This window comes from Dermacentor variabilis, chromosome 4, assembly GCF_050947875.1.
Source record: "Dermacentor variabilis isolate Ectoservices chromosome 4, ASM5094787v1, whole genome shotgun sequence".
NCBI lineage: Eukaryota > Metazoa > Arthropoda > Arachnida > Ixodida > Ixodidae > Dermacentor > Dermacentor variabilis.
The window spans coordinates 68,656,587-68,681,559 of NC_134571.1; the positions used below are offsets into that span (position 1 = coordinate 68,656,587).

The following is a 24,973-nucleotide window of genomic DNA, read 5'->3' on the forward strand; positions in this document are numbered from 1 at the left end:
TGAACAAAATTCAGTACCACAATCTGGGAACAGTGGAGCAATGTCAGGGTGGAACATGTTCAGAAAGCCCCGATGGGGAGGACCCCGTCTGGAGCATGCGGAGCGTGCTAGCTTGTGAGCTGTTGAGCTTATGATGGGGGAAGGGAAAACTCTGCCTATTCTATCTGTAATGTGATGTGATTTCGTTTAAAGTAACTAGAGGATCACTGTGGACGAGCTCTCGCGAACTCACCCGAGACATATAAAACCTCGCGAATGGTCGTGGGCTATCTCATTGGTGACCGATCATCGGGTATACTTCCCGGCTAGCAGCTGCCATGCTCTTCTCCGAATGAGCACATTCATTTGCTTCTCGCCAAGGATAGCTTTCTTGGTAAACAAGCTATCTACTGTACGACGTGAGCTGAAGCGAACCAACACTGGAAGAACTTTATATGGCTCAGAAGGAAGCCTGTGTAGAGTCTCGATTTCTATATGATACACAGCTGGCAGATTTAATTGTCGAACCAGTTTGTTAACCTTGCTCAGCAAGTCCGCCTTTTAGTTCTCAATTTCAGACCATGTATTTCAATGTTTTGCAAGGGCTTAGATTGTTCGGGGTTGTTGAGCTCCCATTTTAGCTGCGTCAACTCACTAGTGTTTGACTTCTGCTCGAATTTCAGGACTCTCCTTTCGACCTCAGCGAGTCTTGTACAACTTTTGTATCTCTGCTAGCCAACTATCGTACCATTTAGACATAGGATCAATTGATATTTGAGTATGGTTGATGTGTTGAACCGAAGAAGCTACCTTATCGACTTGTAATTTCATTGACATGTGACTCTCGAGTTTGCGATTTCATTCGATGACCGCTGTCCTTAACTATGTATTGTTTTTGAGATTTTTAAGTCTTAAGATTAAAGGATCAGCACATTGTTGAAGAAAATTTTCACATTGAGACAAATAGTGTGCTATAACTGCTCTAATTTTGGCGCTATCAACGCGATCTTCAGAGCGATCCAGGCAGCAAGTCGCACCTACCATGTACTAAACCCGGACCTTGCATCTTTGCAGGCAGCGTATCCCAGTGGGCGAATCGACACGGATCCAGCGTCGCCGGGCCTGTTGAATCCTCTTCAGACGGCGCAGCTGAGAGGCATATCTACGAAACATTGCTTAGAAAGTGCGTGATAACCAAGCGCGTGACTTAACTGGTGGCCTTCGATGGACCTACCGCCCCAAAGGCTGATCGCGCTGTCACTACAGCGGCTGATGCGCGCAGTGGCTATTCTGGCAAACGACGCACCTTGGTTCTGCTATAAAAGCCCTGTTTGGATGGAACCAACATCAGAGCGATTCAGGCAGCAAGTAGCACCTACCATGTACTAAACCCGGACCTTGCATCTTTGCAGGTACGTAAGCGTTCAAACGTTTATCTCAAGTTCAACTTATAGCTGCTGGATCGCTCTGCATTGTTGCGTTGTTGTAGGAAACTTGTAATGGGTGAAAATCCGCTCAGATCACTTGGACAGGTTCTTGCGGACAAACCGCCGGGCACCATTATGGAACTAGCTAAATTCTTGCTTGACATGACCTCAAAGCTAGAAAGTATCACAACAAGCGTCAGAGTCGACATAAAAAGCTTAGTAGAAGACAACAAAAAGTCTCAGATGGACATGCAGGACATAAAGACATCCATGGATGTCTTGGATGTCATCCATGGATGGAGGACATTTGAGCAACTCAGGACTGATGTGCACAACGTGCACCGTGAACTATCAGAAGCGAAACACCCGCAGGCTGTTGGCGGTGAGGAGTTACGGAGTCGCCATCTATCGGAAGCGCCTCGTTGGTGTAGTATAAGGGATCACGCGGTGCGCTCCTGATAGGTTTTGATGTCAGCGCTCACTGAAAACACCACGCGCGAGCTCTCCCGGACATTTGTATAAGCACTTTCGAAACGAGAGAAGTTTTTTACTGTCTAAATAATAATCTTGGGCAAACTGAAAGCACAGAATCGTTTACAGACGCTATCTCTTTACCGAATACGTACAATGAACACCACTGCGTGCGGTCGCCGCGATGGAGTCTCCCGAACCGTCTTCTTGCGTGAAAGGTAGGTAGACGCTGAGAGCAAACTATGTGAAATATGTTCTTATAGTGTTTGTATAACTAAATGGAGCGTAATAGAATGAAGCCTCAATTCAGCGATCGCACAGATTCGCAGCGACCGACTGCGCGCCTGCATGCTTGTCCGCGCACTCTTTCGCTTTCGCCGCGTGCGTGTTTTCGCACCGTGCCATGAGTTTTAGGCCGCAGAATATGAGCAGTTGACAGTATACAAGCAACCATTGTTGCGTGGGCGCTATCAGAGCTGTTCAAAAATAATTTCATTGTAAAGACTTCGTCGCCTACGGGGTCTGTGATGTGCCGTCGCGACGATTCAATCTTCTTTTTTCTTCTAAGTTCTTGGACGTTTCTATGTTATTTTTCGAGTTGCGTCGCACTGTATGTTTATCGGTGTTCTCAGCGTGCGATTTCTCGCAGCTTTATTGTAATCCAGTGCATTATTTCATGACACAAACATGACCATATGCCATGCTTTCTTTAATGTGATTCTTAACGCTCCCTTTCCACTTCATTGAACTTGTCAATATATATATAGCATCGACAAGTTCATAGACCAAACCGTCATGGCATTAGTCGGGCAGCGGACTCGGGCGAGCGTCTCAGTGCGCATTTTCCGAACATAGCAGACCTGGCGCCGTAGCAGAAATCTTCCTGGAGTCTGTGCTTGCTGCATACCCGAGTTGTGGCCGATTACGGTTTGCCGGTTTTATGTTTCGCGAGCCAAGCTTCACGCAGCTTCTTGTACTGCAGCTACATGTGAATAAGACTGACACCGCGCTCCGTTGCGTACGTCCGGCACTGCGGCACCTAGCAGTAGCCTACCATTTTGCGCGCCTTCAAAGGCAGCCCCTACCTATTGTAGTGCTTTCAAACTTTCTAAAGGAGACACTCGAAGCGGGAAAATCTCGCCCCTAAATGAGGACCGTAGCGTACGAGGGAATTTAAAATCTCGTTTTCAGCTCGCGTTGGCGCTCCCGAAGCAGCCGACGCGGCTGCTATGTCCACGTGATCCCTAATATCCCGTCACGCCTACGGTGGCGCCAGTTTTCCAGTGGTGGAGCTCGAGGCCAATAGCATTATTGGCGATGTACGCCAGTTACAGGGGGAAGTAAGAGAAATGCGGCAGGAAATAATCGAGCTCAAGCAATACAGTCGTCGGAACAACTTGGAAATAAGAAATGTTCCTGCGTCGGCAGACGAATCGTTGCCAGACATGACGCATAAATTAGCGACTTGCTTGAAGATGGAACTTCGTACCGAAGATATCGATGTAGTGCATCGAGTTCCGACCAAAACAAGACTCAACAGAACATTTCGGTAAGATTTACCTCCCCTGCAGTCCGAGACAACATGATAAAGAGTGCCAAGAAAGAGAGATTGTCTACATCTGCCCTTGGCTTCCAAAATAATGAACCCATATTCATTAATGAACATCTCTGCCAAGAGAATAAGATTCTTCTCGCTAAAGATCGCCAAGTGAGAAGAGAGAAAAATTGGAAGTCTGTTTGGGTTTCGTAGGTCAAACAAAGGTTCCTCGTATTTGTTTTGTTTATATGTGTTGCACTGAGATGTCATGTGTATTAATGCATTTGCAAAGTTTGCGCATTCGATATGAGTGTCACTGCTAAATACACCTTGAAATTATTTTTCCTTAATTTTCTGCCGCAGTTTTTTGTAATTAGTCCTGCGATTTGCCAGGATGGTCTTTTTTACAATGGTATTGTTTGCTCTGTGTAAGAACGCAAAAATAGGGCAGTAGTCAGTGAGACTCGTATCGTATGTATGTTATTACTGTTGCACAATACATAGTCTGTAGTTGTAGATGCACTTGGTGACAATCTAGTAGGTTCATAGATTGTATTCTTAAAACTGTATGACTCCAGTAGGTGCGAGTATTCAAAATTCATGTCTTTGCTAATATAAAGGTTAAAGTCGCCAACAACAGTGATGGTACCATAGCTTTAGTAACCGCCCGTGTTGTTCAATTCTAATGCGGAAAACCGAGAATTCTCGTGTACTGCACATCATTTCTGAGGACAACCTGAAAAAGGTAGTTTAGGAGCCTATCGGGTTAAGTCTTGTTTGCAACACCAATCATGGCGTTTTCAATTATCTGTGAAGTTGAACGGGAATTCCACAAAACCAAGTGTATATAGATACTTCCCTATAACATTCGAAGTTTTCGTAGAAACATAGATATAAGGTTCCTTTTTGGCACAACATAATTTTACTTTTGATTTAAGTGGCTTAACGGAAACTTGGCTAAGAGAAGGTGAGAACATCTCCATTCCGGGATACGGTCTTGTAAGCAATCCCAGGAATGCAGTATCGCGTGGTTGTGGAGTGGCTCTACTAATCAAGTAGACGGTACCCTTTAGGATGATCACCGATACTGAAATTAGTAACAGTACGGTTGAATCTCTTTGTGTTCTTTTAGATTCACGCATAGTTGGTACAATATACCGGCCAGCAAACTCGAGTCAGCCCGTTTTTATCAATCGTTGGAATATATCCGTTCCACCCTAAGTACTATGAGAAGAACTTCAGTTTGGCCCAGTTGGTGTTTACTGCATATCATATTGACCTCAAATAAAGACGCGGACAGCGGAAGAGAACACATTTCAAGTTACCTAAACGGTCGAAAACAATATGTAAAATGTGGCTCCTTTGCTTCCCAGTATATACTACTGTGGTTACAGAAATTCCGCAAGGATCAGTTTTGGGGCCCATACTGTTCTCGCTACATGTCAATGACCTCCAATCAATACTAAAGTCATCAAAAGCTGTTATGTACGCTGATGATACCACGCTATTATTTTCAGATAAATCTCTTGGCGTATCGCAGAACACTATAAACAGCGAGTTATCAAACATATCAACTTGGTTTGTATGTAATAAGTTAACACTAAACAGAGATAAGACAAAATACGTAGTGTTCAACTCCCGTTATTCCAAGTGTGACAATATAGGCATGGAAATTCACCTTCTAGGTAAAACTATAGAACAGCTCGACCACATAAAATATTTAGGGGTATTATTGGACTGCAGCTTGAACTGGAGACGACATATATCTAGTATACGCGCGAAATTAGCTTCGGCTTGCTATTTATTAATAAAATACAGAGAATATCTTGACCTTAGCATGTTTAGGTTGTTTACTTTTCCATATTTCACTGTCACATCATATACTGTTCCGAATCATGGTCTGGCACATATAAAACATACATAGATCCCGTCTTTCGGTTGCAGAAAAGGGCCTTGCACATTATGACATACACAAGCCCACATGATAATACTGACATGCTGTTCAGTCATATCGGTATATTACCATTATCTCCGGCATGCGAAATGAATGTTGCCATTTTGATTAACGCTATATTACGTAGTAATCATTCATTATCACCAAGCCTGTTTGTTACACCTAATCGCAATAGAAGGGGTGCCACAAATATAAATTTCAACCTACCAATCACTCGTAACATGTAGGGCCAACGACTACTTGAGTTTCATGGAGCCAAAATTTGGAACACAGTACCTCTTGAAATAAAAATGGCCAATCATTTTGTGTCTGCTGTAAAAAAGCTATACATGTCAAAAAGTACGTGATTTTCCGTCAGTCTGGTTCTCCACTTGTTTCATATTGTGCCAGATTATTCCTTTTTGGATCTATTCAGAAAACTTAAGCACTTGAGCACAGACCTTTGTGAATATGTTACTTCCTACGTATAATATGCTATTTCTTTCTTTTTTGTGTGTATGTATTCTCCTAACAGTTCTTTTTTATTACTATTACTAGTGATTGATATGCACTGTTTTATTTTTTAATGGTTGTAATTGTATGCATCCACCTAACTGTATGAGGTTGTATCACTAATAACTAGATATCCGCTTGACTTCGTAGCTGCTGCTACATATATTTCTATGGGCCGGCACTAGCCTTTTGCTACTGGCCCAACAGTTCTTTTGTACAAATTATTATCAATGAAAAATATAGTGAATTGAATTGAATTGAACCATTGTTTGCGAATCATTTCTTTAGATAGCTACTATACTCCCGCAATAGATGGGAACTGGGGCCTGTTTGAATTCAGTGTCACTAGTTTAAATTACAGATTTATGCGCACACGCGCACTAAAACGCACCGACAACACGCCTCGGTTCAATGCAAAGCTGTGCAAAGCTGCGACGGCTGAACAACAGAAAATAGCGCCCGCACAAAAAACAAAACAAAAAACAAACAAACATAGGCTAACAGCATTCATGAACGTTGCACAAAATGTAAAAATCGCGACAAATAGCAGACACTGTTAAAGTCCGCTCATCGTCATACCTACGCCCATGATCTTCCGTCTGTGCTGACAAATAGTTCAAACTGTTTTGGGCAAATAATTAAACCCGCTAACCTTCCGACAAAGGCATCACTGGGACCAGCGGTAAAATTGTTACTGCGTCGCAGTGCATTGACGCTCTCGACAAACCTCTGCCAACAGTATTTACAGTAGGATACACTACTTTCTTCCTTAACTTGCCCTCCCCGCTTAATATATCTATGCCTGAAATAGTGATTAGATAACTGCGGTAGCTCCTAGACCGAACCTACTGTGATTCCAGGAAGTGAGAAGAAATCATATATTCATTTCTAGGAGGCGAATTACTTAGCACTTTTTCGAATTAGCCCTTAGGATCATCACTTTACATTTCTTATCACAGACGGTGCAACACCCGATGAAGGTTCGACAGTCGTATTTTACGTTCATAAATTGTATATGAGCAAAAGTCACTAATTATATCTTTAAATTTCATTACAATAGCGGGAATCTTCGCTTTTCTGCGAGTGGCCAGACTCATGTGAGAAAGTGCATGCATCGGTAAATTAGTGATCTACTTTAACTCGAACACGGCTCCAGAAATGTTTACTACGTCCCACTACTACGATGACAGTTGTTTGCTCCGTACAAAAACTGGAAAAAAATACTTCAGATTGCATCTTTAGCTCGCCGTAAAGTGTGTTTTCATCGGGTTTTGGTCCATGTTGTTATTGCAGCAAATGAGGCGGCAGATGAAATGGCGACATCAGCACTTACTTTTGATACCTTGACTGCTAGTGAATGTTCAATAATAAACACCAAGCGTGTTTTATCTACACACTGCAACTTTGCGAAGCCACGTGCTTGGAAGACAAGATGAAGTCGGCTCTCTATTCAGGATTGACCTGTTTCTACGTTTCACAACATAAAAACGCATTGATCTCCCCTTTGATACGCTTATACGTCGGCTACGCCTGGAGGTGGCTTACACAGCTTACTCCTTATACAGGATCAAGAGGAGGTCATCCGCTGTTTGCACCCAATGTAACACCTCGGATGCGTTTGTGAAACATCTGCTCATCGAGTGTCCGGAATACGAACGCTAGTGAGAGATGTTGCGCAGCCTCGTGAACTGGCTTGATAGGCGTCTTTTATCTGTGGAGAAAGTCCTTGGTCCCTAGTTGTGCCCAGACAAAGACAGGATGTCAGAACTCCTCGTGTGTTTCTGATCATAGACAGCGACCTTTGCGGTCTCTTTGAAAGACAAGTCATTGCGAATGTGCTCGGTATTTGAATTTGTGTCCAATTATGTGAACTTGCAACATATTTTTATGTGCTTTATTCTTCCCTGTATTTTGCTTTTGATGCCTGCCCTGACTGTAAAGATCGAGTTTGTTTCGGTAGCGTTCACTGAGTCTGTACGCTCGCATGTGACTGATACAGCATACGCTCTATTGCTTGCAACTGTAAGCTCTCATGTCGCTGATACAGCATGCTCTTTTTTGCTTAGCTGCTTTCCACCACTATTTTGCCTTACTGCCTTTTTTCTTTTACAGCGAAGCTATATATGGCTAGGATCGCGGGATTCTTTCACATCCCTCAACAGAAAACTATCATCATCAATGGCTGATGCCTCCGTAAACCCACATTCCCCTGTAAGCCCACAAAAAGTTAAATTTCCCATAGCCACGAAAGACAGAGGCTATACGTACTCAGAATTATGAAGCGAACAGTACTTACATTTTTTGGAATCACGCGGACAACATGCAGAACAGCATGGCGAAAACCGTCATCGTCAATGACTCATACCCTCGTAAGCAAGCAAAAAATGCAATGACTCATAGACCCGTATGGTTCATGGCTACTGACTTTGCGTGACGCCCCGAAATCCAGTCATGATGACCAAGAAGTCGAAAGGTTCTATGAAGACGTGGAAACGGCGATGGGTAGAGTGAACAAAAAATACACCATACTGATGGCCGACTTCAATGGCAAGGTAGGCAAGAAGCAGGCTGGAGACAAGGCAGTGGGGAATATGGCATAGGCACTAGGAATAGCACGGGAGAATTATTAGTAGAGTTTGCGGAACAGAATAATATGCGGATAATGAATACCTTCTTCCGCAAGCGGGATAGCCGAAAGTGGACGTGGAGGAGCCCGAACAGCGAGACTAGAAATGAAAGAGACTTCAAACTCTGCGCTAACCCTGGCATCATACAAGATGTGGACGTGCTCAACAAGGTGCGCTGCAGTGACCATAGGATGGTGAGAACTCGAATTAGCCTACACCTGAGGAGGGAACGGAAGAAACTGGTACATAAGAAGCCGATCAATGAGTTAGCGGTAAGAGGGAAAATAGAGGAATTCCAGATCAAACTACAGAACAGGTATTCGGCTTTAACTCAGGAAGAGGACCTTAGTGTTGAAGCAATGAACGATAATCTTGTGGACATCATTTCGGAGCGTGCAATAGAAGTCGGTGGTAACTCCGTTAGACAGGATACCAGTAAGCTATCGCAGGAGACGAAAGATCTGATCAAGAAACGTCAATGTATGAAAGCGTCTAACCCTACAGCTAGAATAGAACTGGCAGAACTTTCGAAGTTAATCAACAAGCGTAAGACAGCTGAGATAAGGAAGTATAATGTGGATAGAATTGAACATGCTCTCAGGAACGGAGGAAGCCTAAAAGAAGTGATGACGAAACTAGGAATTGGCAAGAATCAGATGTATGCGTTAAGAGACAAAGCCGGCAATATCATTTCTACACTCTTAGGCAAAGTTACACCCTTTGGCTTGCCCCTTCTGCCACACAACAATAATCATTATCTGCCTTGATGCGTTTCCTTTCTTTAACGCTGCGAGCCCAGTACTTTCCAGTAACGAACGGCACGCGCGTTATCAGCGTAGAACAGTTTACACCCTTTGGAGTGCCCCTTCTGATAACGCGCGCGCCGTTCGTCACTGGAAAGTTCCGGGCTCGCAGCGTTAAAGAAAGGAAACGCATCAAGGCAGATAATGATTATTGTTGTGTGGCAGAAGGGGCAAGCGAAAGGGTGTAACTTTGCCTAAGAGTGTAATATGGATGAGATAGTTCAACTGGCTGAGGAGTTCTATGGAGAGTTATACAGTACCAGTGGCACCCACGACGATAATGGAAGAGAGAATAGTCTAGAGGAATTCGAAATCCCACAGGTAACGCCGGCAGAAGTAAAGAAAGCCTTGGGAGGTATGCAAAGGGGGAGGGCAGCTGGGGAGGATCAGGTAACAACAGATTTGTTGAAGGATGGTGGGAACATTGTTCTAGAAAGACTGGCCACCCTATATACACAATACCTCATGACCTCGAGCGTACCGGAATCTCGGAAGAACGCTAACATAATCCTAATCCATAAGAAAGGGGACGCCAAAGACTTGAAAAATTATAGACCGATCAGCTCACTGACAGTTGCCTACAAACTATTTACTAAGGTAATCGCAAATAGAATCAGGAACACCTTAGACTTCTATCAAGCAAAGGTCCAGGCAGGATTCCGTAAGGACTACTCAACAATAGACCATATTCACACTATCAATCAGGTGATAGAGAAATGTACGGAATATAACCAACCCTTATATATAGCTCTCATTGATTACGAGAAAGCGTTTGATTCTGTCGAAACCTCAGCAGTCATGGATGCATTACGGAATCAGGGTGTAGGCGAGCCGCATGTAAAAATACTTAAAGATATCTATAGCGGCTCCACAGCCACCGTAGTCCTCCATAAAGAAAGCAACAAAATCCCAATAAGCAAAGGCGTCAGGCAGGGAGATATGATCTCTTCAATGCTATTCACAGCACGTTTACAGGAGGTATTCAGAGACCTAGATTGGGAAGAATTGGGGATAAAAGTTAATGGAGAATACCTTAGTAACTTGCGATTCACTGATGATATTGCCTTGCTCATAGTAACTCAGGGGACCAATTGCAATGCGTGCTCACTGACCTGGAGAGGCAAAGCAGAAGAGTGGGTCTAAAAATTAATCTGCAGAAAACAAAAGTAATGTTTAACAGTCTCGGAAGAGAACAGCAATTTACAATAGGTAGCGAGGCACTGGAAGTGGTAAGGGAATACATCTACTTAGGGTAGGTAGTGACGGCGGATCCGGATCATGAGACGGAAATAATCAGAAGAATAAGAATGGGCTGGGGTGCGTTTGGCAGGCATTCTCAGATCATGAACAGCAGGTTGCCATTATCCCTCAAGAGAAAAGTGTATAATAGCTGTGTCTTACCAGTACTCACCTACGGGGCAGGAACCTGGAGGCTTACGAAAAGGGTTCTACTTAAATTGGGGACGACGCAACGAGCTATGGAAGAAGAATGATGGGTGTAACGTTAGGGGATAAGAAAAGAGTAGAATTGGGTGAGGGAACAAGCGCGAGTTAATGACAGCTTAGTTGAAATCAAGAAAAAGAAATGGGCATGGGCAGGACATGTAATGAGTAGGGAAGATAACCGATGGTCATTAAGGGTTACGGACTGAATTCCAAGGGAAGGGAAGCGTAGCAGGGGGCGGCAGAAAGTTAGGTGGGCGGATGAGATTAAGAAGTTTGCAGGGACGACATGGCCACAATTAGTACACGACCGGGGTTGTTGGAGAAGTATGGGAGAGGCCTTTGCCCTGCAGTTGGCGTAACCAGGCTGGTGATGATGATGATGATGATAATGATGATGATGATGATGACACTACCCCTGTAGTTGTTGTCAGTGATTTCAATGTGGATGTGTCGGTTCCAAAAAAGGGGGCGGTTTCGGCATTCCGTGTTGCAGACATTTTCCCTGCGATGCCACACTGATCCGGCCAAACCGACCACTCAGCGGCGTACGTGCATCAATTGGACATTATCAAAGAATCTGATTGCAGTTGCGAGTGAAATAATGACCACCGATCAAGACAATAAATGAGTGTGCGTAGCTTTCGTCACAATGACCAACCATCAAGACAATAAATGACTTCTTACCTTTGTTCAAAATTATGTGTCACCTCCGTGTCGTATGCAAAATTGCTTCGCTGTTCAACCACCTTCGCAGAGTGGAATGGCTCATGATTTTCTCTAGAGAATATTATTTTTCACCCGCCGTGGTTGCTCAGTGGCTATGGTGTTGGGCTGCTGAGCACGAGGTCGCGGGATCGAATCCCGGCCACGGCGGCCGCATTTCGATGGGGGCGAAATGCGAAAACACTCGTGTGCTTAGATTTAGGTGCACGTTAAAGAACCCCAGGTGGTCAAAATTTCCAGAGTCCTCCACTACGGCGTGCCTCATAATGAGAAAGTGGTTTTGGCACGTAAAACCCCAAATATTATTATTAATATTATTTTTCTTGAAGGTTACGTTTTCTTGCTTTCTTTCGGCAGTTTCTCTGACGTGACGAGAACTTTTTCTTGCATTTAGATGTGATAATGGCAAATGACAGCAAGCAGCGCATCCTCAATGCCGCACGATATCTCGGTTTGTTTCGGTTGCACCATCGGGCCTGCGTACAAGTACGCTTATTGCGCAGTTTCTATACTACATTTATTCCGCTGCTTCTGCGTGTTCTCTTAGCGCATGTAAGCGGCGCAATTCAAGTAAGCGCGTGAATCGCCGGTCAGATACGCGTGTTTGTCAAACAGCAATGAAGACACAGCGTTTGCTCTCATCTTGCCTTGTCAGATGTAAGTGTCGAAAAAATTTCGCCACGTCATACAAACTGCCGCAGAGAAAAAAAAATTTCGTGGGACTGCAACATTCATATGGACCCTGATTACCAGCGAATCTGTTTAGGCTGCATACATTATGAAATCTTACATTTTTTTTCATACGGCACCACACTACGCCGACAGATGCGCCATCGCGGTCACCACATCTCCCATGCATCTGCCGCAACCGTTGCTGTAGCCGTGCCGTCACCTCCGACGTGCGTGTCGTTTGTCATTATCACTCCAGAAGCGTAGGCCACGTGTACCGCCGTCATCGTCGTACTCTTCCCTCCTCTCTCGTACCCTTCTCCATCCACCTTTTTAGCTTTCCTGTGCTGCCCTCTACCGCACGCCACTAGAAACGCTTTTTTATGTTGAATATTAGCAATACTTTCAGTCTCTTACGAGACCCAAGCAGGAGGGCATTAGCACTACTATGCAATGAACACTATGCAACTATTCATCATTTTTGTGGAGCAGTTGTCTTTTCTTGTTGCGGTGAGTTTTAGCGGAGCAGCGATAGTCCATGAATGCGAAACCATTAACGCTTCTACCTTGCTTCTGTGCGATCAGCTGTCGGAAATGCAGCTGAGTTTTCACTAACACACTGTGCTCCAATCATGCTGGCTTGAATCATGTGGATTGAAGATGTATGCAGTAGTTTGCTGCGAAAATAGTGACTGGCATATTAAGGAATGGAATGAATCTGTGTAGCCAAGTTCGCGGTCCACTGGTGCAGCGGTGCGTACTTGTTACTGGTATTTTGAGATGCACGGCTTCCCTCGAGGATACAGAAATTTGCTGCCAGCGTTGAATCGCTAACCTTCAAAGAAACGGCGTCAGCCCCGGAACGTTGGCAAGAGTGAGTACTGCTCGTTAAAAATGACAAAGGAAGTAGCGGTGCTTCCGATCATAGTAAGTTTCACGCGCAGTATGCACACATATATACCAAAAGGGCACGGAAACTTTCGCCCATTCTATCACCAACGTGTCAAGAATAAGTAAATGAGTGCACACTTGAATATATGTGCACCATATACGCACACTAAATGACGGACTACACTGATAGCGCAAGAATAATCGAAGCTGAATGTTTTGTGATGGCCCACAAGAATAACTGAGTTATGAGCAATAATACATCTTTGCTACAGTGTACTACAATGCACAAAATAGCTACGTATCAAGCCTTGTGCAGAGCAAGAACAAATCTATCGAAACTGAGCACTCCCGCGAGTGATTAGGCAGAAAATTATCAGCCAGTGACCGCACCGAACAACATTACTCAATCGGAAGCATGACAAGCCGCTACTTCAATATATTTGTCAAATAATGAATGAAGAGAAAACATACTAATCTTGACTCAATTCATGATCGGAAAGTTTGGATTGCTTGGGATACATATTTAGCCCCGCTTTTAGAACAAGGACAATGTAAACTACTCGCTCCATTTCGACATAGCTTACGTTGAATTCCAATGGCGGAGTCGGAGCAGCCGACGGACTCCGCGAGCGAGCACTCGACTCTGGCGCAGAGCAACGCCTCCAAATCCGCGAGTGGAACACAACCTGCGCCGCCGGAGCAAGGCGGAAGCGGAACTTCTATCAACGAGTTACCCAGGATACCTTGCGTGTTGTCATTTCCTTCCGCTGTTGGCTCCCAGCACCGCCGCACCGGTCACTTGTCTCTTCAGCGCCGTTCACCTGTTGCTTTTTTAAAAGGGCGGTATGGATATCTCGCCAAGCGTGCAGCAGCTTTTGCTTCCTCGCGAGTCGTGACCGGTGGCGCCTCGCAGCAGGCAAACGTGGTAAAGGAAATACGTCACTCAGAGTTCCGGTCCACTCCGCGGATTTTGGTGGAGCATCTTTTTCTGCTCCACGGAGTGACTCCCGCTCTGAATCCACTCCGACTCTCTCAATGGAACACCTTACTCCCACCCTCACTCTGTCATTGGACCAAACTTGCTCCGAAACAAGCAGAAAAACTTGCTGCGACTCCGCCATTGGGATTCAACATTAATCCTCTCCGAAAGCTATTTTGCATGTTTTCCGAAGCCAAAGCGTCGTGCCGTCCACCTAGTCACCGTCTACGATATCTCCTGAAACAGAGATTTGCTGAGCCGCACCGGCGTCATACACATCTACTGTAAGTACGGAGGCAACGGAGGCAGTTGAGGCAAGCAATGGACGCGTCACCACGTGATCAAACATGGCAGCACACATGGGATTGCCGCGAAAAGGGTCAGTATTGTGATGGGCAGCATAAAAAACAGTACCTATTTTCAAACAGAAAATCACAACATTAGTTACATGCAAACAGGACAGCGGACCAACTTATGCACCACAAGAAATACACATACCTAGAAAGCAGCCAGCTGGCTCTTTGATACGAAAAAGAATACTGAAGAAAAAAAAAGAAAGAAACCGAAGACTAGTTACTAAACATGCTTTTAATTTTCAAGGTGAAATTCGCAATGGATTCTGTGTTAGTAATAGATGGGTCTGAATGATTCCATTTACTGATTGTAAGGAGAAAAAGCGAAAGTTTGAAGCAATCGTTGTTATAAGCGTATTCTCTTAGAGTGTATGCATGTGTGTTTCTTAGTGTTCGAGATTCTGCAGGAACGATGTATTTGGGTCCATCAATCCGGCTGTGCTTATGCAGGAGTTGGTGCAGGAACCTCAGACGGGCCAGTTTTGCTCTTGTCTCGAGCGTAGGTAGCCCGGAAGATGCTAAAATGTTAGTTCTAAAGGGTCTGAAAGGGTGCGGGTGCTTTCGCCGGCTTATTTGTGAACCTGTGCCCATGTTCAGTGAGCGTTGGTGGTGCGTTTCATGGATCGCGAATAATTATTCTTTAAACTTGCTAGCCATAAGCGAAAGGCGGCAAGTACGGGATGGTGCAGTCCGGACGAAGTGGAGTTGCTGACTTGCGCTACGCAGGTTGCCGGCACCGCACCGTCGTCGGTCTACCATGTAGTTTCAACGCGGTACATGGCACGCGTGTTCGCAGCAGCACGCTTCCGAGCGTCTTTCCTTTCAGGGGCTTTCCCTCGGGATCGGGCCACACGGCCACGCGAGCGACCCTTCCAAAACGCTTCGCGACTAATACGCTAGGGCAGGGCGCATGCGCAGTCGCGCTGTGCAAAAGGCGGATTCCTGTCCACGCCCCGGGTCCCCGATGCGAACACAAGCCACGCAGGATAAACTCCCCCCCCCCCTCTCCTCCTTGGGAACGCACACGGGGCTAGGGGGGGGGAAACAGCTTCCCTGTACAATGGAAACGGAATGAAAATCTGTACTCTAACATTTTATCGACAACGCATTGAACACAAACAGTCCCTGCATGTTTAAAAGCAAGCCCTGAGCCACGTCGGCACTGATTACCATCGTAGTTAGCTGCTGCACGTATATTATTCATTACTTTTGCGCAGAGTCTCATATATATTGCATTCACCATGATTAAGTATAGACAAAACAGCATGAAAGTAGAAGAGTGTACTGACGGACACAATGCTTTTATATGTATGCAGAACTACGACATGGGGTCATACGACGCCGTAACTCGCACTGCGTACCTTTAAGTTTCAACTAGTGGTCTGGCATAGCGGTACGATTAAAGCAGTATCCCGAAAAATGCTCCATCACCTTTTGAAGAACAAAAGGTGATGGAGTACATGGTGAGGTTTAGAACGCAGTAGGTGAACCAACTGCAGAAAACAGTACATAGCAGATAAGCGGGGCTCGTCCACCCGAATATGCACGCAACACTTCCATTTCTCCCCACTTTCGCACAAATGAATACTGCCCAAAGCTTCCCGGTGGTTCACAGGGCAGAGGCATAGTACTACATTTGACCTACCACGGCCAGTCTGGAGCGCACTCCAGACCGACCGTAGAGCTGTATAAAAACCAAGCGTCATCGCCGTCTTAACATACAACCAAGCACGTGCCGAATGATTTTGTTCTCCTTTTGCGAACGCCGCAAACTACAAAACTTGGAAGGGTAAAGTGGTCCAAGTGCTCAATTTTCGTCCTAACGAAAGCACTTTACTGGTGCTTTTTTAATTGTTGTATGGCTTTTTAACCTTGAAATCTGAAGTGTGAATGTAATATTCAAATTTTCTTCATGTGTAGCCATATTCCTAAGTTAAGGGCCCTATACATCCTACCGTTAAATATTTATTCCTCAGCTGCGTGAATACTAGACAAACATAAAACGCTGTGGCAGATGATTTAGGGAACGTTAGCTTACATTATAGATTTCGGAAATGCGTATGTCATTTACAATTTCCTCGACAGAATTAGCTATAATTTTAGCGACATTGAGACAAAATTTAGCGGAAATCTGGCGACATTTTTGTTTCAGCTTAGCGCCAATAGCCCAAAAAATATAGCAATACTGCGGGGGACTACCTGCCATATATGTGCTCCAACGCGTTTGTATTCGCTGGAAACTTCCTTGCTGGTACTAGCGGCACTAGCGGTGACCCGCAGGGTGAGGGAGGCACATTCTCACATCGAGCTGGTCTCGAACTACCTGTTACAGGTTATTATTGTTATTACGGCTAGGCGTCACCCGTGGAGCATGGGACACGTTGCTTGTCCTCTAGTTGGTGCACGAAAGCCTGCCGTCAGCTTGCGCGTTCTAGACAAGCGCCTTGGCTTATAAATAAATAAATAAATGAATAAATAAATAAATAAATAAATAAATAGAACCCCACCAAGAGTCACAGAACAGGACGCCGACGAAGGCACCGGCTAGTTGCAAACCGTTCGCAAGAAAAGCTGAAGTATACCTTTGAATCCGGCCTCAGCCGAAAGAACGCGTTGATTCTTTTGTGTTAGGACATGTGGACCTTGCCAATAATCCGCTTCATGGCGTGCACCCATTACCAAGCGCGTGCGCTGCACATAAAGCTCTGCCGCTTTTCGGTATCTTCCCGTCTCCTCTACAATTTGTCGAACTATGGCGAGAGTGAGTGCGTCGTCACCATTGTTCGTGCGCGTCCGCGGGCGCGTTTTATGTGCGTGCGTGTGCTTGCCCGCGTGCCCGAGTGCTGCGCGTAGCCTCCCAGTCTCATAGTGTAACCCCGTCGCAAGAAGCGGTGTCTACACCCGGGGCTATGGACCCGCTACGAGAACGGCCGCTCCACGCATTGTCTCCGGCGTGGTGAGTTTGAGGTCGCCGCTCGCCGCCTTTGCGTAACTCCCGGCGCGTACACGCCAGCGCCGGCCTTCTGGCGTCCCCATTCGGGGCCTTGCGCCACTGCTCTGAATTTCCTGCGGGGCGCAGCGCGGTTCAACTCGGCACTTCCGGGTTACTCCTTTCCTAGCCACCATCCAGCCGGCGCGGAGACGAGAAGCCGAGACGGTGAAGGAAGTCGCGGGGGGAAGAGGAAAACGAGCTTGCGCACGGCCACGGCTTCCCGACATCGTTACCGGCACGCAAACGCAGCACTTTCACTGCCGACAAGCCCGAGGGTGCAGGGCCAGCGGCCTTTCTTGCGAAGGTTTTACGTGTATCGGTTATCGAGGTGGCATAAATCTCCCGTGGACCTAAGAATCGGAATCGTATGCGACCGGGGCGCTACACCGTTGGCCGCATTGTCGGCCGCGCGAGTTGCCTAAGCGTTTATCTTTCACCCACGGTGTCCCGCACGGTTGCTATGCCAGTGACCTGCTTGAAGAGCTGCGATGCGTCACGTGGGAGGTCAAAGACGACTGGCCGAGAGATATAGGGGCTCGCCGGAGATGGCATCGGGTGGATTTTGCTTTTGTGAAAGGGCGACGTATAGGAAAGTAGGTAACTGTAGCGTTAAGTGAAGTGAATGAATGACGGAAGAGGAGAGAAGACTGGCAAGATCACGCGCGGGTTTGATTTAGTCAAGCACGTATTTAGCAGACAAGTGAAAGGATTGAATGATGAGGAAATAACAGAGTAGTTACGGTGACAAATCTGTTTTCAGTGGTTATTAACTGCTGCTGCGTAATTGACAACGTGAAGCAATACTTTTAATTTTGCTGGTGTTCGTTTTCACCGAATTATTTGTTTTGTTTTCGCTCGGCACAAGACGTGTCTACAGTATTTCAAGCTTCTTGAGCCTTGTCGCCAATTCTATAGCGAAAGTAGCATGTCTGATCAGATCGTACTCCCGTCGCGGATAGATTCCAGAATATGCTGTTTTCTAGTTTTTCAATTTCAGGTTTGTTAAAATGATGATATTAAGATTGCAGGGCTTGTGCTACGTGTCAATATAGTAACTTACCTAGCCAAATGTCCACAAAGTGATCGTCACCATAGAATGTGTACAATTAGAAAAAAACACCTTGACAACACGAGAAAACCGGCCGGGAATTCGCCCCGCACTCCCGCACCCTTTTTCTTCCATTATCATACAACGTCGAGTACTGAATTTGTTGCTTTTTTGCTTTCTACTAATAGCAGCCATTACCTTTCTTTCACTGAAATAAAAATAACAGAAAAAGTTGCTGTCACCTTCAAACTAACCTCAACTAACTAGCCCTTGCACGATTAATTCGCCCTCACTCCGCGAGCTGCAAGCCTTCTGGTCAGCCCCGATGGCAGTGACTGCCCCGGAAATGCATTGGTTCCGGGTTCAAATCCCTGACATGGACGAACTTTCTGCTCAGCTGTGAAGCTTCCTTTCGAAGAAACCCGCGTGGGGTTTCCTTCGTGGCTTCGTGCTACATTCGGGTGGATGTATATCTTTCCTTTCAGTTACCCTATAATGGTGACTGCTTGCTCCTTTCCACATAATAGTGATAACAATAAGAAAAATATTGTAAAATAAGAGGAAGCAACGTCACAGGTTCGCGAAATCTAGAGCGCAATTCGCTAAAAGGAATAAAAGGAGTAAAAGGAGTAAAAAGGAGTCCTATATACACGCGAACACACAGACATAAAACGCGAGGACGAGTTCGCACCACACACTACAGTGAGTCCCTACCTACAAGCGTATACAGAGTAACACACTTACACGAGGTCACAATGCAGGCCGAGCTCGTGAAGAGGTGTACAATATGAGGGAGATACACGCATAAAACAATGCACCCACAGAGATAAGACAGTCAAAAGCGAGCTGCATCACCCGAGACGCAAAAACAACAACAAAAACAACAACAACAGTACGACACATAAAATATACCAGCGCACACAAATACAAAAATAATTTATTTGAATGCTCGAGTATCCGTACACATGGCTAGATTGGATAAATCTTTTTTTATCCCACAGTGAACGCCACAGTGCGCAAATGCTATCAGGAGTGCAAATGGCAGCGTTCTATTTATCCCTTACTTAGATTTCTTCGGGGCTTTTTCTTTTGACCTTGTGACTCCAAATGGACATTATTCTGTTCAGACCACTTGCCCATTGCACATGGGCTTTTTCTGTTTCCCATTGACATTCATCCGCAGTATACCATATAAGTATTTGTGCATTCTGGATGATACTAAGTTTCCCTTGATTTCCAGTTTCATCGCTTGAAGGAGAACATGAAGGGTATAGACTGCTACGCCAAGTTCTATGCGAAGCCTCGAAGATATCTTGATAGCGAGGCACTGATACCATAGTGTATGCATAAAAAGCTCATACATGTTTTGAGTGGCTATAAACTAAAATGTTGGGCTTAGTTTTACAAAGCACTAGCGCTTCTGCCGCACACATGAGCACTTTCGGTATTATAATTAACTCTTTCTGCAGGCTGTATGTCATACATACGGCCATACTTCCTCGTCCTTGGCTCTGTCGTGGACGGGGCCACCTGCTAGACCGATGAGATAACCGAGGAAAATGAGCACTATAAACGCCAGCTATATTTATCTGATGGCCTTGAACTTCCACTGTGAAGCGTGGCTGATTTGCATCTTATCTTCAGTGGCGCGTTTGGGATAAACAAAACGTAGCTTTGTCGAAGACCAGTTCTTAGTCTGCGGGCACGTGGGCGCCTTCGCTAACAAAATCTGAGACATTCTCTTCCTACTATTGCGCTGAATGGAAGTCATTGAACTAACTCCCTTACGCAACGTATGTCGAGAACATCGGCCGATAGCGCGTAACACTTGATCCACAAATAATACTCTCGCTCTCTCGAAGGACGCTTCCCCGTCGGCTAGACAGAATGCGGGGGAACTTCCTCGTCACTCGCTTCTTTCCTAAATGCTTCCTGTTGCCGTGCTGCTTGCTTTTCCTTCAGTTTGTCCTGATTGTGCGGTGAAGCTGATATAAGGAAGAAGTAATCGTGCTCGCCAACTTCCCAGCGGTTATGCACTTCCGAGGCTATTTTCGAGATCGTATAATACTCTGAATAAAAAGTCGCTTTTCATTCATTTTTGTTCGTGCGAAACGTAGGCAACAGGAACGGATGCCACGGGGACCGCAGTTTCGTAAGTCCCGGAAAATGACACCAGCGTGCAAGGAGAAAATGGAAAGAAGAAAATATCGCCTGTCTATCATTTATTAACTTTAAGTTTCCTGTCACATTTACGCTGCAATAACCCGCCAGTTTTACAGCGTTGATTGACATTGTCCTAATGTCATACTCATGTCCTTCAGCAGCAATGAGCGTGCGAAATACAAGCGTGCGGACGTCACAATGCATACAAATACAATAACTTGTGACGTGTGTGACAGCCAAAGACGTACCAACGTTACGCCCGTGTGTCTATTTGAAACAATGCCGCCCAGTTGACTGATTTATTTCCTGCGAATCGACGAAGGGGGGCTTGCATAAAATTCTCGTTACCGGGAGATGGTGGCTGCTGACTGGAGCTTCATTAGCTACGTGCCTTCTAGCGAAAGGACAGACATACTCGCGGACAACTTTCTGTGGCAATGAAGGGGAAACTGCGGGCGCGTGGCTGCTGCACATGTGTCACGGCGCCAAGTAGTCCGCCAGCGTTTGACCGTGCTTGTGGTTGGTCGGAACAGACGTTGAATCAACGTTGCTTCAGATGCGACGGTTTCGCGTTTGCCCTGACACGGAAGGGAAAAGCCGCAAAATAAGTAACATTTTACATTCAGTAGTGTGTTTTATCTTGCTTAATTTCTGGTAATAAGGTGTTTATGTTATATCTTTCGCAGCTTAAGCTAACGTGGATTGAAACACGGGACTCTTTTCAGAAGCGCTCTTACTTGTGCGCACTTTGCATCCGTAGCTTTCCCTTCATTGCCACAGAAAGTTGTCCGCCAGTATAGTTCTGAATGTAGTTACCTCCCTATGCGTCTTATGATCACAGCGGCGGAACGCGGAACCGGTTCGTGCGGTGCATTCTCCGGGAGTTCTGTCGCACGCCAGGACGGTGCATGGCGGTGGGCCGGACGAAATGGAAGCTGCGTCTGATCTGTCAGGAAACGCACTCTCACTTCCTTCTTCCCCTCGCCGGATCTCCTCACTGGCGCGACCCCAATGGCTGCGGTCGGCGGGGAAGTCGGTCGTTTCATCCCAGCCGTGGCTCACACGGCCTGAATCAGTGTTCTGTTGTGGAGAAAGCTCCCCCGCAAACGGCGTTCAAAGCACTCTGTCGCACCGCGAACAGAAAAGAAGCAGCACCGGGCAGCGGCGACGGTAGTCGCTCAGGGGCACGATGGAGTCTGGCGGTGTGACGGCGACCCTTACCGAGGCATGGCGTTACCTGATGTCCAAGAGGGACCCCAGGACCAAGGACATGCTGTTTATCGGTGACATACGCTTCATCGTCGCCGTGCTGGGGCTGTACTTGTACATCGTGTACCACGGCGGACCGCGGTTCATGCGCAACCGGCAGCCGTACAACCTCAAGCCGGCCATCATGGCCTACAACTTCTCGATGGTGGTGCTCAACGTGTTCTTCATGTTCAAGTTCTTCCAGCATTCCTTCTGGTACGGCGGCTACAGCGTCTTCTGCCAAGGCATGACACACTCTACCGACCATCACTCTCTCATGTTGCTTCACTACTCGTGGTGGTATCTGTTCGTCAGGATAGGCGATTTCCTGGACACGTTCTTCTTCTTGCTGCGGAAGAAGTACTCCCACCTATCCGCACTACATGTCTCGCACCACGCGCTGGTCGTCTGGAGCGGCTGGCTCTGGCTCGCCTTCGGAGGTGACGGCCAGGTGTTGCTCGGCATGTGCGTCAACGCTGGAATGCACGTGATCATGTACACCTATTACTTCCTGGCATGCCTGGGACCGTCTGTGCAACAATACCTCTGGTGGAAGAAGTACATAACCACGATGCAGATCACGCAGTTCGTCGTGCTGCTCATTCACATCTGCATCCCGCTCGTCTATGACTGCGGATACCCGCGAATTATGATCGGCCTGGCCTTTGCGCAAGGCCTGTTGGGCTTGGTGCTCTTTATAAACTTCTATGTTCATGAGTACATCAAGAGGAAAGGACGCAAGAGTGTTGCGAAGCAGGTAGACAGTAACGTCGGCCAGACTCAGGCAACAGCACGGTCTCCCGGAGACAGGCCGAAGAAAGCCTAAGTTGCAAGAGTCATTACAGTGTGGACATATTTTGAAGACTAGCTTAGTGTCACTACCGCGTGAGTACGGCGTCGACGACGCCTTTGCACGCTTTGGTTTTTTGTTAAAGGCGATGTTTTCTATCCTACGTTGGTGGGAACGCAAGCAGTTATTCTGAACAGCTTGTGTTTGAGCGGCAACTTATGTTTGGATACTCTCGCGTGACGCTTTACTAGCAGGCATCTGATGTGCCGTAAACATCTGTCGGAATGTTATTTTTCTCAGAAATATGCTTCATTCTCATTAGCCTCTCAGCGTTTTACAGCTTTCCTGTTGTGTGAATGAGTAGAACTTCCACGTAATGCTTTTACTATTTTTTTGTTGTTGCCATAGCAGAGTGATTTTGCACGGTCCATCTACAATTGTTTCACACCGCAAGTGACAACCTACACCTGCATCATCTTGTTGGACTGTTTCATTTACCGTTATCTTACGTTTTTTGCGAACAGTCTATGCTTTGTTTTAATAAAACGGGTCGAACCATCTGATTCATTGTTTTCTTATTTCGCTGTCAGCCATTGTTGAAGCCGCATTCACGCAAGATTTTTTTTTTCGGAGCATCACCTATGCAACTGTGCGGAAATGCACCCTTAAATGGGAGGCTAACGTAAAATGAGCACTTAAGCGCTTTTAGTTAGTGTGCTTGGTTTCGCGAAGCACGACGTACTGAAAAAGCATTGTGCTTCTGAGTAACTTCAGGTATTCGGTAAATGAGGTGCACTGGCGCTGAGTACGAGGTCGCGGGGTCGATCCAAGCCGCAGTGGCCGTAGGCGGAATGACAAAAATAAATTAAGAAAGAAAACATGTATGTACCGTGCATGGGATGCTGGTTAAAGAGCCGCAGGTGGTCGAAACTAAACAAGTCTCGCACTACGGTGTCCCTCATAATCCAGTGCGAACTTTCGGGACAGCGAAGCGCGGAATTTAATTTAGATGCTTAGCAGTAATAAATTTGCTGCATATACATATAAGCAATTATTAGCAAAGGAGCTAGGGCTTCGCTGTGAGCTTTTCAGGAGAAAGGGAAGTTCTGGAGTTCGCGAAATAATAGGTGTCACAGAAGAATGAGGTTCACAATTTCTGTTTGACTCCATGGCCACTGCTTTCTTTAATCTTTGATGTAGCGCGAAAATAAAAAAAAGCTCTTCAGGTGGATGGTTTTCATTAAAAGCGGGGTACATTATATTTCGGTTCTTTGATAGCTGATGTGCCAGCTATGTCAGCACATCAGCTGCTGACATTGCGAGTTAATTTTGCACGCTTTCTTTTTAACTGTTCAAAGTAAAAAAAAAGGCTGTGTATATCAGAATTATGGATTGCCATTGCATTTAATGACGCTTGAAAATGCTACAGTGGAAGTTATCTTTGTAATTAACAGATGTGATTATACATCACACTTAGTGAACCATTAGGGAGTGGTAATTGATAATACTTTATACTTACCCGTTCCAACACCCTTATGTAAAAGTTAGCAGCGCCGCTTATGCGTTTTCAAAGATTGTTGGACGGCCCCAAAGAGCTCGTGATGACGCAAGCAACGGAAGCTAAAACATGTTTGGCGGGACATGCCCAGTGGCAGTTCAAGTGTACTGGCGCTTCCCGCAGTCGACTTCCACTGCGGAGAAAAGTAATGGAGGGATGGATGGATGTTATGAGCGTCCCCTTTGAAAAGGGATGGTGGGGTTGCGCAACCAAGCTCCTCTTGTTATTTCGCCCAATGTCGTACCTACTTTTCTTCATCAAAAAATTGCCAGCACCAAATTTTTGAACCACTATTGGGAACTTTGTTTTTGTATGCCTCCTTTGTTTATGGCCTCCCTACTTTTCTGCCACCAGAACTCCAATCGCCTTTTACAAATCTCTACTGCGGGCACGTTTACTTTCTCCCTGCTATCCATGAACCCAAGGGCTGCAAGGAGGCCAGAAGTGCGTAAATTTACCGCTGGGCAGATATCATCACATTCTAATAAAACATGCTCCATCATTTTTCTAACTTTACCGCAGAAAGCACATCCTTCTTCTTTGTTGAATCTTGATTTATAAGTGCGTGTTCTAAGGCATCGTAATCGCAAGTAATGAGCTTCCCTTTGAGTTATCAAAATTTCTTTCTCTCCTGATTTCGTTTTTCTTCTTAAGTAGTCACTCATATCAGGTTTCTTTTTCATCACCGCCACCCATGAGATTATCTCAGCCTTTCTGACTTCCCGCTTGACGTTCTTTGTTGCCATGTTGCTCACCATACCGGTCGCATACTTGCTGGTAAGCTTCCTAGTTCTTTACCTCCACTGGGAATCAATGTTTTCCA

At 45.8% G+C, this 24,973-nt stretch overlaps 1 pseudogene; it reads left to right on the top strand.

Moving 5' to 3' along the window:
• The first annotated feature begins 21,385 nt into the window (after positions 1–21,385).
• On the top strand, positions 21,386–23,142 carry LOC142577800 (very long chain fatty acid elongase 7 pseudogene; annotated as a pseudogene).
• Positions 23,143–24,973: the final 1,831 nt, after the last annotated feature.